The sequence below is a fragment of the Meleagris gallopavo genome, chromosome 23 (assembly GCF_000146605.3).
Source record: "Meleagris gallopavo isolate NT-WF06-2002-E0010 breed Aviagen turkey brand Nicholas breeding stock chromosome 23, Turkey_5.1, whole genome shotgun sequence".
Taxonomy (NCBI): Eukaryota; Metazoa; Chordata; class Aves; order Galliformes; family Phasianidae; genus Meleagris; species Meleagris gallopavo.
Window position 1 is genome coordinate 1,865,479 of NC_015033.2, and position 16,731 is coordinate 1,882,209.

A 16,731-nucleotide genomic window follows, 5' to 3' on the forward strand; every position below is an offset into this window, starting at 1 on the left:
CGCCCTCTGGCCGCCAGCAGGGCCCCGGTGCTGCCCTGAGGTTTCCAGGTTCCGTTCTGCCCACTTTCCTGGTGATGCGACTTGTAGAGGTCCCGTCCATCAGAAGTGTGCGAAGGAAGATTGGCCTGGAAGATCCTTGTTGGTTGAGCAGAGCTCCGTTGCGCTGCAGTGGCTGAGATGTGCTGCTGTGTTTCACGGAGCTGTCTGGGAGATATCTGCACTACAGCGATTTGTCAGTTCAGATTTATTGGTGTTTGAGCCTTTAGACCACCCTAAAGGGGGCTGCAGAGCTTTGGCAGGCTCACCTGTGTGTTGTCTTCTTGAATCTGGAAGTATACATCAAGGGATGCCAGTCCTTGTGCAAGTGAAATTTGGCTTTGCTACAGGCACAATATTTTTGCAAGTGTCCTTAAACTCATTAACTCATTCTCGAGCTTTCATTTCAAGCTTTTATATATATATATAAATGGTATATGTACTTTTCAGTTTGATAGAGAAGAAAAATAACCAACCCACAAAGATCTTTGAAGTAATGCCAGGAATCTGATTGCTTTATATTTAAAGCAGAGCTGTATGAGGTTTTGTATACAGCCAGGGTTAATTTTATATTGCTGCTTCTTACAGATGTTTGCACACATTTGTTATTAACATTTTCCTTCTAAGTGATGCTCTATTTTATGAGGATGTTTTCCCCTTTTAATTTCAGAGTCATTTCTGTGCTTCCCCCTAAAAATAAGGCTCAGGGACAAAGTATACTTCCAGTAAAGGTTGTATTTCAGTTTGTTAAGGAAAAGTTCAAATACAGTTTGTGCAGAGCCAGCACTTTGTCATACTGACGTTTTATAAACTATTCAATACTCCTTGTAGGAGTTCATGTCTTCAGCAAGCACTTGGAACTGATTTTTTGTTCATCCTTAGAGAAGCTGGGGTTTAAACCCGGATTTGTAGTTTGTATTTTGCATTTTCTTGTACTTAAGAAATGATTCCAGACATTGCCTTTAAATTCTAACAATGCAATGTCAATAAAACATGGGAATGCTGTAAGATTCAGCCAGGTGACAGCTTTGAGGCTGTTCCTACAGGATGCACATTAAAGACATTGCAGTTCTGTTATTCCCCACGTTGCTCTCTGTCTCCCTGCAGTCACCCCGGTGCCCCCACGCTATCAAACCAATACAGCACCCCCAGCAGAACACAGCTATGAAAGAACTGATGCATGTTGAAGCTGGCAGTCAGTCTGTATGTAAGGACAACAAAGACCTCCAGAGCTTTGTTCTGGAGAAGTTTTTTGGTCCCTGTTGTGGTTTAGGTCATATATGAATAATGCAAGTTTGTGAAACTACTGCTGCTGTGTTTGGGGTATGAAGTTTGACCTCTGGACAGTCATTAATTCCACTGTGCACAGCAATTATGAAAATAAGAGTTTCTGAAAGTTGGTGTTTGTGTGTGTGTGTGTGTGTGTGTGTGTGTGTGTATGTGCTTCTCACCTTGTTTTTCCAGCTGAGTTTTGTTTCCTTGCCAGTTAGCATGACTTCACATTACTGGTTTACATGCTGGGGGAAAAAAGAAGCATCATCCCTTTCCCCCTCCTTGCCAGGGCTCCCCTAAGTTGTCCCGAGGGCTTTTGTCTGCTCCTTGCTTTCTGGCACCTGTGGCCACAGGCTGAGCCACCTCTGTCATGCAGTTGTGCACAGAGGCTGTGGAGCTGGGACTGCCAAGAGAGACCTCCTGAGCAGACTGCCTTGTGGGGAGTGCCTGCACGCACAAGAAAGGAGAACAAGAGCTGATTGCATTTCTGGAGGGGCTGTGCATGTTTTCCCCAGCTCACTCCTGCCAAGGGCAGGTGTCAGCAGCCCTGTTCAGGCCCTGGCAGCTGCAGTCCATCCACGCTAACGAGGCCCAGAAGCTTCTATGGGGGGTGTGTGGAGCAGCTCCTGGGTTTTATGCTTTCTGTTCCCCTCTAGGGAGATCTACCCCTGTCTTTTTGGATTTATCTTTTGGATTTGGGATTGCTTTTGAAGCATAGCTCTACGTGGTCCAGTGGTTACCTGGCAGGGCATGGGTTGGGTAAGTGATGGTTATTTCTTCTCTCCATCAGGGGCTGCTCCCTGCCTTCCCTGCTGCGGGTGCTATCTCTTCTGTGCGCTCACCAAACACATGGATAAGGCTGAATTTGTGAAGCTTCCTCTTTCCCCACTGCTCCTCTTGAAGCAAGAGATAGTAAGTGCATGAAGTGGATTGTATAGGCTCATGCTGGTGGTTCTTTGGAGGCTCTGTGCCCGCTCGTGGGGTGCTCAGCAGCTCTCTCAAATCTGGTGTGAGAGATGGAGTCACACATCTGCTGCAGTCTATGGGTGCTGTGTCAGGATGGTGTGTGCAGAGCGATCTTCTGCCCTCCTGCCTGCTGCCAGGGCCTGGGGCTCTGAAAGGGATCGGACTTCTAGCAACCTGTTTACATTGCTAAGAGTTATGGTTGTGCTTTATTGGTTCCACAGCTTTCCCGTTTGTGTTTGCCACTAGATGGTGCGTTTGTACCAGCACACCAAGGCTGGGGACTGATGTCAGTGAGGCTGCAATGGTCTTTGGTGATGATGACTGCATCTCCTTCTCTTCCAGAAAATGAAACGGGGAGGATGTGTAGGAGGAGTGTGAAAGGGAGATAGGAATGGATGTTCAGCTGCAGTGTTTCGTTCCCAGCAGCGTTCCCTGTTATCTTGGGCTTGGTTCGTTTTTCTTAAAGTGATGGCCCTTATGGATGTGTTCAAACAGATGTAGGCAGAATGTACTGCGTTCCTTGTGAAAACAGTAGGGGCACACAATGGGACAGATATCTGTGGTCCAATTATTAGGATTGCAGACTGCATTGGTAGGGACTTTGTGCTTTCCCCCTTTCACACTCCTTGTTTCTCCTGTTTTGTCACTTAATGCAACTGTGAATAAAAGAGGCACAGTTCCATTGGCAAAGTTAGGTCTCTTGCAGGAATGTGTTGGTGTGATTGCCACAGAGTGAATCATCTGTTCTAGCAGGCTCCTTTCTCCAGAGATCCTTCAACTGTAGGCAGGGATGCTCTCTTCCAAGGGATGATTCAGATCATTTAGATGAAGTCCCTGCTCTGAATCACTCTTTGTAGGAGCTCCTCTTCTCGTTAGTTATTTGAAAATTCAGAACAAACAGCCTAAGAGCACAGGAAGAGCTGGTGCCAGCACAGTGAGGTGCTGGGAATCTCCCTCGGTCTTGTTCAGGCACTCATGCACAGCCTTCTTGCTTCTGTGGTTGGAATAGAGAACTGCAGCACTGACTGCATTTAAATCAGAGAGATTGTTCATGGTTTGCATGGCTTTTCTAGCAGCTCTGAAGTACTGGGACCTCTCCTGTGTTTTGCATCCCACTCGCAGTGAAGGATCTTACTGGTGAGCTCCTTTCACTTGAGTTTGTCGAGAAACCTCGACCTCTGCTTATTTTTCTTCAAGTTTCTTCTTCCGTCAACATTCTTATTGGTTTTATAAATAAACCACAGCACAGCATATCCCTTTGCAAGCAATACAAAGTCTTTGAAAATGGCTATGAAAATACTACATGCTCCTTTCCCACCAGTGGGTACCAGACTGTTACATTCCTTTCCATTATATCATCTCACATCTGTCTTCACTTCTTTCCCTTATTGATTTTGAGCAACTGAAATAATAGTTCTATATGTCACTAGCAGTGGAAGAGAAAGACAGTTCGTCCATGCACTGTGCCGAATTAGTGCAGGTGTAGGAGAATTAATTGTCAGCATCCAAGCTAAGTGCAGAGTGGAGAGATGCTGTGCCAGTATCTCAGTGTTGAGGCCCATATCTGACCCTGAGCTGTCATTCAATATGGGATTGTTGGGTTATTTCATGGCTTTGTAATGTGAACTGTTACCTGCTGTGCTCAGATTGTGCATGTTTATCCCACCTGCATTTACTGAAATGTTAAGCATTAGTCTTCAAAAATGCTGGTCAAAGTGGTTCTTGGCTATATTTGTTTACTTTCCCATCTTTGCAGCAGCAGGATTCTTGTGACATTGCTTCTTTTCCTTTTATTCACTAAATTGATTGGCATAAAAATAGATGGCGTTATGTGCAGAGATAACGTTGAAAATACCTTGTATGATGTGGATGCCACAGCATTTACTTGTTTCTCAGGGATTTGCTTGGCATTTCTCTCCCCTGCTACCATATTTTTGCCTCTAACTGATGTTTTCTCATCTCCACCCTTTTCATCTCTCAGCCTGAAACGATAAGGGTGCGAGCAATGAAGGCTCCAATAAAAGAGGAACCCGTTGACAGAAGTTGCCAACAGAGGGTGGACTGGGGAAGCTGTGAATGCAGAGCCATTAACAAACTGACCTCTGCTCCTCTGCAATAGCAGATTGCATGCAGTCCTGCCTTTTCTGCCATGCTGAAAGACAGCAGATGCCAGGACTGGAGCTGACAGTGAAGTGTAGCAGTCTTACTGGGTGTCTCTGATACTCCACAAACTGTGGGTTTATTCTGCCTGTCTTGATGTCAGCCACACTCCCATCTCCTTCCCCCAGACCTGCAGAATCAAGTGAGAAACACTTCCTTCACGCTGCTGGATTTCCCCTCCTGCAGTGGCTCTCTGGCCATGCAGCTCCGTAACCAGTTTCCCGTCAAGAGCAAAAGTACAGTGTTTCTCACCAAAAACGTGGCCTGTGGTAAGGGGGTGGGAAGGGAAGAGGAGGTGGGGTGCGTGCTGGGGGAGCTGTTGCTGCTGCAGTTTCATGCCTCTATCTGTATTCTTTCTCTTCTCTGCATGGCTTCCTGTTTTTTCACACCACTGCTCTTTGAAACAACAAGCTGCAAGGGAGGACGGGGGTGGAGGTTAGAAAGCTGGAAGAAGCCTCTGGCAAGGCTTGAGAAACGTTGGTGCTGGCTCTGGAAGAGGTAGCACGTGTTCCTGTGTTTCTCTGGGTGAGATCCTGCTGCTGTGCATCAGAGAAGTGGCCCTCTGAGAGGTGATGCTGTGGTATACACGTGCTGCTCAGATGTGTGTTGCTTGATGCTATGAGATTGCAACAGAACTACCCAGTCACTTTCCCGTTTGGAAGTTGTCTTCCTGGGTTGCTCTTGAATGGACAAAATTAGGATTTGCTCTAAGCTTAGGCATGCAGCTGTAGTAGTCAGATGTAGTCCGTGTCAGGATAGAGCTGAAAAACAAATCACCACTTCTGATTCCTGCAGCATTTGTGTAAAATGAGCAACCATCTTGGCCAAAGGGGAGCATTTCTGTGCTGCCTTACCTTACCATGACCTTGGGCAGTTAGCAACTTATACAGAGGCTGGACAACAGTCTGATTTTCTCAGAGAAGTTGTTCCCAAATTGTGAGCCAGGCAGCAATTGCTAACGTTTTGCAAATATTAGTGACAATTCTGACAAGCCCTGACGTCTGGTTTCCAGGTGCCTGGCAGCATTCATAGAATACCAAGAAGCACTAGGAACTTTGCTGTTGGTGTAGTTCCTCTGTTTACTTTCCTCTTTATTGTGAGAGAGGGAAATGGTATGTTGAATCATCATTGAGGGCAGAATGTGAAGAAAGATATCTCTAGGACATCACTTGCATGAAGGAGTTGCACTATGGGTTGCCTTGCTTGAATCAACCCAAACTGAATTTTATTACCAACATTGTTTGAAAACATTTATTCCCATTTCTCACAGATCTATCATCTGTAACACTCTGCTCTCTTTGGTTAAATCCAAAACTCGCCTCCATTAGATGGATAACCTGCAGGTTGAGGGAGCTGTTTTACCATATAGGTCTACTTATACCATATTGACTTTGGTGTCTGAACTGTGTTCTTGCTCAGCCCTGTGTGCTTCGGAGAGAGGCACAAGAAGGCCTGTGCTTAAGGTCAGTATGACTGGTGCAGAACGAGAGATTAATTTTCTTATGAAATCAGTGTTGCTGCTTTGTCTGGCAGTGAGTCAAAAGATAAATTCTTTTGAAGCAAAAAGATCTTGAGGAGTGGAGCTTGATGGCTGCAGATAAATTTGTTCCAATGTGACATGAGTGTTTCCCAGACACTACTTTTACTCACTTATTGGTTTGCTAACATGTTGCTAAGTGACTTGAAAAGCACCTCTTCTTGACTGCAGGGTCTAGAAGAAGGTAAATAGAGGATTGAGTCTCAAAGGCTTGTTCTGGCAATGGCTCCTCTCTGCAAGGGGCAGATGGGCAGCCAGCAGAGCACAGCTGCTCTTGGAGTTCCTCATTTGCCAGACAGTGCTGCAGGAAGAAGATGAAAAATGGGAAAGATTGCATCAATCATTGAGCCTTGTAAAAAATAATTAGTGAGACAACAGCAGGCAAATGGGCAGGGAGGAGGAGAGAAGCAGCTGTCAAAGCACAGAAAGATAGCACGGGGTTGGAGATAGAAAAGGAAGGGGAATTGGATAAGATGCCCCTTTAATCAGCCACTGGGGAGTGACATAGGAAATTAGTGTATGAGCTTTGCATGTGGATTTGAACAGGGCAAGGACAGAGGGGACATTGCCTTTGAATTGTCCTCTCTTTGCTGTCATCAGACTCTTGCAGATAAAGCCATTTTTATTGCTTGTTCTCAGCTGATGTTACTGGTGGTAGCTGATCTGATCATGGAATCAGGAGAGGCAGGAACAGCTCGGGCAAATGTTTGCTAAGTAGCAGAGGGGTTGCCTGTTTTTTTGGTAGCTGGTCTGTCACCAGAACTGTAAATGAACTGGACGGACTGCTGCTTGGTCCTGGTTACCAACTGATAGGAGTGAGCTTCCATTAGGATTTAATTACCTTCTTCTTTCTACAGCTCCCCCAGAGGCACCAGCAACATATGAATGATTTTTGCACTGTAATGCTGTGGTCTCTGCTTTGTGGGCAGGGCTGTCGACGGTGACACAAGAATGCAGTCAGTAAGATTTAGCAGTGACTCTGCTGTGTGCTGAATGTAACTTTGTCACTGCTGATTTCACGGTGATGCTCACTCATATTCTCCAGATCAATTCCTAGAGTCACTACATTCCTCGATTTGTTTCTTGCTACTTGTCTTCCTGGCACATCTGTCTAGGATTTAGCAGATGCTCTCTTTGTCCTCCTGGAAAGCTGCATCTGATTGGCCTCCTACCTGCCTCTCTACAATCTCTTTTCTACCTTACCTAAGCAGTTGTTTTGTTTCGGTTTTGTAAATGTGTGCAATGCTTGCAGGTAGCATAAAAACTACAGCTTTAAAGGAAGCAGCTCATCGGTTGGCTATTCCCAACTCTCCCAGCAGAACGTTGGTCTTGACATGGGGTGACCAACCAGAAAGGGTAGAAGGGCATTTTAGGGTCAAGACCCATTACAGCCAGGTGACTTATGAGCCCTTGTAACCTGGAGAACTACTGATGTGCTCCCTTCCTTCAGGGAGAGCCAACTGCACATATGCAGCAGAGGGTGATTCAGTCACCCATGATAAGATCTAACAGATGTATCTTCACCAAAGTAAATAAACAAGTATCAGCAGAAAAGTAATGGCTGTCTTTTAGTAGAGCTCTGTAGCCTCTCTGCAAAGGAAAGTTTCAGGGAAATTTTGGGGGAATTTAGACACATGCAATCAGAGCTGCTGACTCTTTATTCACAGCAGAGAAAAACATGCTCAGAGTTGGTTCTTTTTTTTTTCCCCCTTTTTGTCACCTTTCTCTATCTTTCTGTGAACGAGAATCAATGTGACTGATTTTAATTCTCTTAAAGACTGATCCCAAGGCAGTAAGCAGGGAGTATAGCTGGGCAGCTTATCCTCTGTGTCTTCTCCTGGTGCTGCCAGCATGGAGTGGTCTGTGCTGGGTGCTCTGGTGAAAGGTTGTAATGGCACAGCAGTAAAAGCCTGCATGGCATCATCAGGAGCTCAGTGTTAGGACAAGTCCAGTGTGAGAGCTAGTACGAGGTGAGTGTGACAGGCTGGGAAATGGCTCAGAAAGAGAAATGCTTCTGTAAAAGGAGAAGTCTGAGGAGGAGGAAGGAGGTATTTTTAGTGCCACAGGGCTTGCGAATTTATTTTGCTTTTGCCACAAAAGGAATCACGTGTGTAGTAGCTAGGTACGTTTTTGTTGGGGGCTTTTGGGGTTGGGGAGGAAATAAATGCCTTTAAAGGCCTGTTTTCTTTGCAAGCTTTTCTTTAGAGAATTGAGGGAGCATCTTGGCTCCTCAGAGTGTCCCAAAGAAACCTGGTCAGCAAACAGTAGTCATGGCAGAGGCAGGTGGGAAATGCCACCATCAGGGATTCCTTGGGGCTTGGCGACCTGCTGGGCATCTGGCTGGTGAGCCACACTTCTAGCAAGTAGATAACACAGAGCCAACAATGCCTTTTGTTGTGGTTACCTTCTGCCCTCTCTTCTGCAGCCTGCTTTGCTCAGCAATTGCTGGTGCAGTATTGCAAGTCACAGGCATCTGAACTGTAGGAGACAGTCTCTGTACTACAGGCAGGTCAGCACCATTGAGCTTGTTGGACTGCATGGAAGCCAATGCTTCCCAGAGAAACATCTCAAGTCCTGGCATCTCTGGCTCTTCAGAGCAAAGCAAGCAGAGCTCCCTGCTGTTCACATGAGAGCTGCTCTTTGGCTGAGAATACCACAGTCTGAATGGTGCAGAGAAGCTCATCTCTGCTGGCACTAATATAAATGGCATAGTTCTCTTTTCTGGTGCTTTGTTCCTGCTAATTCTTTCAAAACTCTACTTCCTAGAAGTAGGTTTTCATTGTCAGGGCATTAGAAACAAGCTACATCCTCTAGTGTAGTACTCTAGCAAATGACTGTTTTTGGTCCACGTTTTCAAGAGGTTTCCACATGGACAATATCTTCAATTGAAACTCCATTTCATTCTTAGAGTCATACTAAGCAGTGTGGCGTGGCAGCACACTATGGCAATATTTCAGTGCTGCACATGCTATGTGCCCACAAGGTTGGTAGGGAAGAGGCTGCACAAATTAATCTTTTTTTTTTTTTAACCATTAGATTTCCAAGTCTGATTTTGAAAGCCTCATCTTGGCCCAGTTGCCAATGATCTCAGTGGAACCATCCATCTCCTTCTGGGCAGCCAAGCATTGTGCCTCTTGCTGCTTGGGAGCTCTGCTAACCGTACATTCCTGTCACTGTCCTCTTACCCCTGTCATGCCCTCATTTTATTGGGGAGGATTTGTTTGTGTCTTTCCACCTGTTGCCTTTAGAACAAATAGCAAATTGAAAATCTGGCTCCTTACTGTAGCCAATTTATTGCAGCTGCTCAAAACATCACCCAGCAAGTGGGCAGGAGGAAGGAAATGAGAGGTTGAGTTTTTTCCTGTTGCAAGTAACCAGGAAATAAAATAGGAAATTCAATGCAACGTTATCATCTCACGGAGCCCCAGCAGCACCATGGGCTGCAGGTGCTGTTCTGCAGCTTCCATCTGATGATCTGTTTCTCTTGGTGTCAGGGCAAAGCTGGACTTATGGTCTTGGTGGTAGTGCAGAGATGGGTTAGAAGAGGAACTTCCAGGCAGCCTAGATAAGACCAACATTTTATCTTTCCTGTTGAAAAAAGATGAGTGTAGGGGAGTGTGAGTTGCTGTGTCCTTGTCATGCTAACACATGACATGTGAAAGTGAGAATTGTATTAAATATCTTCACAGTTTTCTAACCAAATAATGGAGTCGTTGGGTATGTGAAGGTGTGTAGGCTGAGGGTAATTTGTGGTATGTTGCATTTCACCTGGGAAAATGGAGAAGTTGCTTAGGTGCTTTGTTTCTCAGAACTACACGAAATATGAATATGAAGGTAGACTGCAAACCCTCCTTAGTAAGAAATCAAGACTGTCTGCTTGTGGAAACTACCATCATTCAATTGATTTAATAAGTGAAGTGATAATCAATGTCACTGACCAGTATGGAGGGTTTTGTTGTCTCTTTAGGAGTAGATTACCTGCTAGACTTTGAGACTTTCTTCTCTTCTTAATTTTCGATTAATTTCTTAATTTACCTCAAATTAGACCTTGATATCTTTGCAGCATGATCCTGAAACCTGAAGGAAATGGTGTTTTGGGTGTTGAAGGAAGTTGAGTTCCCAGAGTGAGGTGTTTTGGCTTGGAAAGGCAGCACTTAGGATGATGCCATGCACAACCTATGCTCAGAAAGAAGAAAAACCCAATGACACACAATTTTAGTGGAAGAATCTGCCTTTTTTGTTTCCTTTTATTGTAATCAATTAAGTCCCAGAGAAAAGAAGCAAACTCTGCAACTATTGGTGATCAAAAATTCCAGACAACCCAAAAGGATGTGGTATAAGAGTGGGAGTGAGTTGGGTTTTTTGTCAATAATGCAGATGCAACGCTTATCTAAAACTCACTTTGTGTGTCTTGCTGTGCTGTTTTGCATGCTGTTCATCCCTTCGTGCATGCAAAGTGCCACATGCATGCTCTTGGGCAGCACCTTTCCACCCAGCACAGCAGTGTGCTGCTAACTGTTGTCTTGTGGATCTGGGTAGGGGTGAATGGGGGGAGCTGCCAACCATATGCTGAGGGACCTGGCAGAAAAGTATAAAATTCAGCTTTAACTCTGACTGTTTTTCCACTGGCCCAAGCTCATTGTATCAGTCTCTGCATCACTGGGTAGATGATTTATGAGTATCATACAAAACAGACCAGTAGGGTATCAGATGTTATAATTTGTGAATCAGTAATGCTAATCTCTTAACTGATTTGATGCTCAGCATCACTGTTCCTTCTTTCCTGGAGTGAAACCAAGGCTGTAGCATGGCTGTGGTGTGGAAAAGGGCAGAGTGAGGTGTGCACAAGTCCTCTGAGGCAGCAAATTGAGCTGCAGAAGTGCAGCCTACTGATGTGAGGGGACCCTAGCCTGCCTCAAATCCCCGTCAGAATAAACAGTGGAGCACTTTATTTTATTTTGAGAGCCACTCAGCCTTGTAGCACAGAGTGTAAGTGCTTAATATAATTAATGGCTGTCCAGTACGATTTCCCAGTTCTGTTTAGGCTGGCTGGAATGTTGGCTTCTGTGAAACACATCTTCTCTTTGTAAGTATTTTTAAGACTTAATAAAAACAAACATAATCTATTTTTGGACCAGAATTGGAGGACAGAAAAATGTTGCACCTTCCTGCTACCAAAAGATATCATTTTTCCTTCGGAGCCTTTCCCAGGGTGAAAGTTGTAGCTTTACCTCCAGCCATGTAAATGATGCTTCATTAGTTTGCCTCAGGTGGAAATTCCCCTTTTCACAAATGGAAATTTTACTCTGCTTACGGTTAAAGGAGGAAAAAAAAAAATTTTCTTTCAGCCAAAGCCAAGCTGTCGCTTTTGGAGGAAAAGGAGAAAATAAAATTCTCCCTGGACGTTCCTTCTCTCCTTGCTGCTGATGGTGATTCATGCAATGGCCTCTGCCACTCAGTTCTGACTCTTAAGTAATTTTTCAGGTGGTTGTTAAAATTCTTGCAGCATTTGTCACTGGCATCTGCCCCGTTTTGTAATGTGATACACATATTCTGTTTATTGTGCAGAGAGAGAGTGTATTTAGGCTCTGGATACTGCTTAATTTTGAATATACGCCCCACGCATCAAATAAAACTAAACAAACAAAAACCACCCAAACATAGCAAACCCATGAGCTTGTGCAAAATATTGGGTGCAGGCACCTGCATCTGCCTTCAGTGTGCAGACAGCCACCCACACAGGGCCTGTGAGATCCGGTCTGACTGGAAACAGTTATTAAGGACCCCCAAGATCCCAAAACTCAGAAGGTGATGGACTTATTTTTAATGTTCTGAGTTGATCACTGAGGTCCAATTTTGTATTTTTTTGGACACCCGGCACTCGTGTGAACTTAAACTGGACTTCTGAGTGTAGGGAGAGTGGGTGCTGCCTTTCTTTTGACAGCAAAGGATCCAGAATCCCCCAGCAGTAGTCTCGAGATGAAATAGTGTGGTTTAGTTAAGCAGGCAGTTACAACTCAGAATGGAAATTTGTGGTTTTATAGGTCGCTTATTTGCTGCTAAAAGAAATGCTCCCAAGAAAATGAGGTGCAAAACAAAAAGAGGAAAGTTGTTTGTCCCTTGTGAAGAACTGATAGTGAGAAAAGAGATGCTCTGTGCTTCTGCTGGACTCGTTTTGTTTCAGCAGCAGTAAATTTCTGAGAGGCATTCCTTGTGTAGGGGACAAATGTGTGTGCAGATGCAATTCTATTTCAAAGCAGTGAAGAAATAAATATCTTGTGTTGACACAGATGCTTTGAACCTCTGTAGCACCACCAGTTAAAGACCTCAGATGACTTTTACAACAACAAAGCTTTGCAAAATGCCCTGTGAGAGGCGGAAGTTATGTTATCTGTATTCTGCATACAGAGAAACAGGTGAAACAGCTTATTAAAGACCACAGCACCAGTGCCAGTAAGAGTTAGGATGTGGGCACCTGATGCCAGGTCCTGCACTTGAAAGCAGTAAGTCTTGGGGTTTTGAAGCAGCGTGTGTAATTTTGGGGTGATTTCTTTGATGGTGTTGATTTGCTTTTGTGTTATGTTGTTTTGTTTTTTTCCCCAAACTATTTTCATGCATCTCTGCAGTCAGAAACCCAAACCGTGTCCCCAGCGTCTCACAGAACTGGGTCAGCAGCATCTCCCCCAGTCTAGCATTTGACTAATACTTCCCTTGTGTTCTCTGGGATGTTGAGCTTCTTGCACCGCCACCAATTACATGAACTCACTTTTTCCTCCATGCAGTGCTTCAGCACGTGTTGAAGTTGTTTCTTCATTAGAATTTCAAAGTTACAACCAAGGAGTATCAAGCCTGGTCTCCTGATTCACTTTATAGCCTCCTAAGGAGAGTGCCTGCAGGTATTTTTCTCCTTCAGAAGTCCTGGACTTTTGCTGATGATCAAGATAAGAAGCTTAGCTGCTTGTTGCAACTAAACTCAGGTTTAGGTCAGTTATTTCCTCTGCATATAAGGAAATGTGCATTGTTCTCAAGTCCATGATGCCCTTCATTGAAATGCACAGTCACGCAAACCAAACACTGTTTTCACCTGGGCAAGGATGCCAGCACATTCCTGCTGAGGGCTGCAGTGGTGAGCTGAGTACGTTGCCATTCCCTCCCTCTGTCACTCAGGCAGACCCAGGCTTTAACGCTGCTTGAACAAACAGGCTGCTCAATTCCTCGAATCCTATCCCTGATAATTCACCATCAGCTTCTGTACGGCTCATGGGAAGACCTTACTTCATGGGTTATTTGTTTGATGTCCATCAAATGAAGAGAAAAACGTGCAGAAGCTTTGTTGTGGTTTTCTGCTCCAAAATAGCTCTCTTGTGTCAATAACAACAAGCAAACTATGGCCTTGTTTTTGAAAGAAAAACAATTCATATTAAAACTACCATGTGGTCAGCTGACCCAAAGCCCAAGCAATGAAATAACTGCTGTGTTTTTCTCGAAAGAGATATCCCTGTGCTGGGAGGCTTCCTTGAGTGAAGGTGAAGACTGGGAAAAAAGCAGCAGCTGTTTCAGGGTTGGTTTAGGACGCATGGGTCAGGATGTGGGCTTCACGATGTGAGGAGCTGGGTGTTCAGCAAGCCCTTCAACACTGTTAGTGGGGTTCCGCAGCCCATACTTGGTAAAGGATGGCAAATGTGCTTGTGACCCCTCGTTTCCTTCTCTCCCTTGTGCCCAGCTGAGGATGTGCCGTTTTGGTGGGACTTGAGCTGTGGGAATGTGGACCTGAGACGTGTGATAATGACCTTGAGAGAGGTGGTGGTGGTTTTAGCCCTCATTTTAAGAAGGTGTGCTGGTGAATTTCTCCTCTCGGTTTTATTCAACACAGCCTTTTGCTGGTTTCTGTTCTCTCCGTAGACCATTGTGAAGGGTTACCAGCCCACAGTCCTTGTGGTAAATCTGTTTCCTAACATTTGCTCTTCCTTGGAGAAATCTTCCATGTGCTCTCCTTTCCAGTCGTCATCTCCTTGAGCTCCCACCCATCAGGTTTCCAGTGCACATCACCTCCCAACCTGCCTGAATTACTCTGTACCAAACTGTTAGCTTCAGTAACCATTTCATCCACTTTTCTTCTCCCCTCTGCGGGGGGGTAAGAATTACAAGTAAATTTACATTATCCTAGTAGAACAAGTCCTTTGGTAAGGACACTAGAGAGCTAATCTGATTTTTATTTTTCCTTTTTTTTTTTTTTCCCCACCCTCCCCCACTATCTTCCTACGTAACTTTTGGGAATTCATTTCTGCATCTCAGTTTTTTCACACGTCAAGGACAAAGGAGGAAAAGCCTGGGTGTGCAGAGGTTATGGTACCATTCCACCTAGAGCCTTGTTAAGCAGTACAAACAAGTATATGTATTCTGAATGCATTAATAATGAAAAGCAGAGGTTGTTAGCAGTGCTGTATTGCCTTCAAATGGCAATTTGTCAGAGCTGGTGCTGCTGTGCTTCCAGTGCTAGTTGGGAACCTGCTTTCCTGGGATGGATGTTTGCTCCATAATGGTGATGAGCAAGCTGTGCACGCTACCTCCAGTGTCGTACCACAGCAGGGATTGCTGTATGAATCATACAGAGCTTGACATGAAAATGGTGGATTCACATCTGAATTTCACCAACAAAGTTGAGTGTTGGACCTGCAGTTGGTTTGGATTAGTCAGTGCTTTCCTGAGAGCACTGGCACTGATTTTTCAAACGAGGAAGGTCTGTTCTTCCTCTTTTGGCTCTGCTTGAGCCAACACCTGTAAGATACAGAGGTATTACAGCGTTTATGAAGTTCATTATAACTAGTGAAGCCTTCAGCTCTCCTCCCTTCCACTCAGTGTGCACATTGCTAGCTTCAAGAAAAGCCTGACATACGTGGGTTCCAAGAAACCCCCACAAAGAACGAGAAGCCAGCATTGAGCTGTCACTGAGCTGTGTGCGAGAAGCAAAAAGAAATGATGGTCCTCAGTGTGTGCTCTTGGTGTGACCATGGGTTTCTCTCTGCTCTTACTGGTGAGGCTGCTGCTCTCCTCCTGCAGCCGGCGGGGATCGCTGCCGTATGCTTCTGGTGGCCGTGATCTTATTTTGTATCCTGTGGCCAAGAAAACTTCTTTTGACTTTTAAATAAGAGCAAGTTACCTGCCATATTTACAGACCAACTGCATAGCTGATGCAAAAACGCGGTTGCCCGCCTGTTTGGTAGTGTTAACCACATGGAGCAAATAGTTTCAACTCTCCTAAAACTGCTCTGGCTTCCTGTTTGCTTTGTGGTGCAATTAAATGTGGCTTTTTTCTTTCTTTCTCATTTATTTATTTTGAGTAAGTGGAGGGTAAGAGGATACAAATCCTCGCCTTATCGCTTCTGCCTGCAGTGAATACCTACGTGCTGTTAGTTGCCAATATCCAGGTGGTTCAGGAGCTGCAGGCTGACACAGTGCTTTTCTCTCCAGGTGTCCACAGGCAGTGCTGTAAACACAAGGTGCCATGACGATGTTATTTGCTTGTTGTCATCCTCCCTCTGTTCCCTTCCCCTCTAGAAGCCAGCCAGCTGCTCCATCCAGGCTACAGCCAGCAGCAATGTTCTTGTGCACCAGAGAAGGATTAGGAAGGGAGAAATTTAGGAGCCTTACACTTGATGTTTCCAACCGCGTCCACTGTGCAAAGGGATGCTGGGCAGACCGTGCAAGTATGGTGGACCTGGAGCAGAGATGACAGAAACAACCTGCAAAGGGATGTGCGGATAAATGCCAAGAGAAGGAGCTATACAAGACTGGTAACTAAGGGCATGGAGATGGTGTGCTGGTTTAACACTGGTGCATGCCTCGTGTAGGACGCGCTGGCAGTGCCACACAGATACCTCTGACTGCTTTTTTCCTTCAAACTCCATAGCTCTTTTCTCTCAATAACCCAGAGGGAAAGCAGGAACCCACCTTCCCTTCCTGGACGTCTCCCATCCTTACCCTGGTGCATTGCAACTGCTTTCTGACTTTCAGTTCCCTTTCCCCCTCCCAGCAGCGTGTTGTCCAATGCCTTGCAGGCAGATGTCCTGCAGTGCTGTGCCGCGTGTGGGCCTGGGAGCTGCTAAGCAGAAAAGCTGTTGAAAGAGAAAGAAAAAAAAAAAAAAAAGAGCGGAACAGAAACCAGAATTCCAGTAAACAGTCTGTTAAAAATATCCGCAGCACATGTCAGGGGTAACAATTTAAAATAGGCAGTTTCTGAGCTTTGAAAGGTCACAGTAAGACGTGGTGGATTCAAACAGAGCTGAGAACGTTTTGACAGTCACAGTTTGTACTGATGCTGAGCCGCATCGCCAACTGGTAACGTTCAGGGAACCAAATGAGTCAGATCGTGAAAATAACGAGCTTTCCTTGGATTATAACATGGAAAAAGCCTGAGCTTATACCTTAATGGTGCGCCATGCGAGCTTTAGGAAAAATGGTCATTTCGGGGCTTGTAAAAATGCTTGTTTCCATGCGCGGGGCCGAGGCGATCCGAGCGCAGCTCCGCGCTCACAGATCCGCTCTCCGCCCCACGGCACGAGCTGACATCTCTCAAACGAGCGGATTCCCTTTCGGTACCGAACTGCTGCTGAAAGCGTAAGGAGGCCCGGAGCGGCCCGCGGAGCGCTGAGACGCGGTTGAGGCCTCGGGGCTGCACGCGTGACCGTGCTTAAACCCTTCGGGCTGCAGCCGCGCAGTGCTGGCGATGGCGGCAACTCCGGGCCGGCGGGAGCGGCCGC

At 45.5% G+C, this 16,731-nt stretch overlaps 1 long non-coding RNA gene across 1 annotated transcript; it reads right to left on the reverse strand.

Annotated features, from left to right (window-relative positions):
* Positions 1-12,101: 12,101 nt before the first annotated feature.
* LOC104914162 lies at positions 12,102-16,714 on the reverse strand. The gene is made up of 3 exons (XR_004161897.1): positions 15,953-16,714; positions 15,623-15,714; positions 12,102-15,458 (listed from the first exon to the last, which is right to left on the reverse strand). It is a non-coding gene; the product is annotated as an uncharacterized LOC104914162 (long non-coding RNA).
* Between the last annotated feature and the right edge of the window lie 17 nt (positions 16,715-16,731).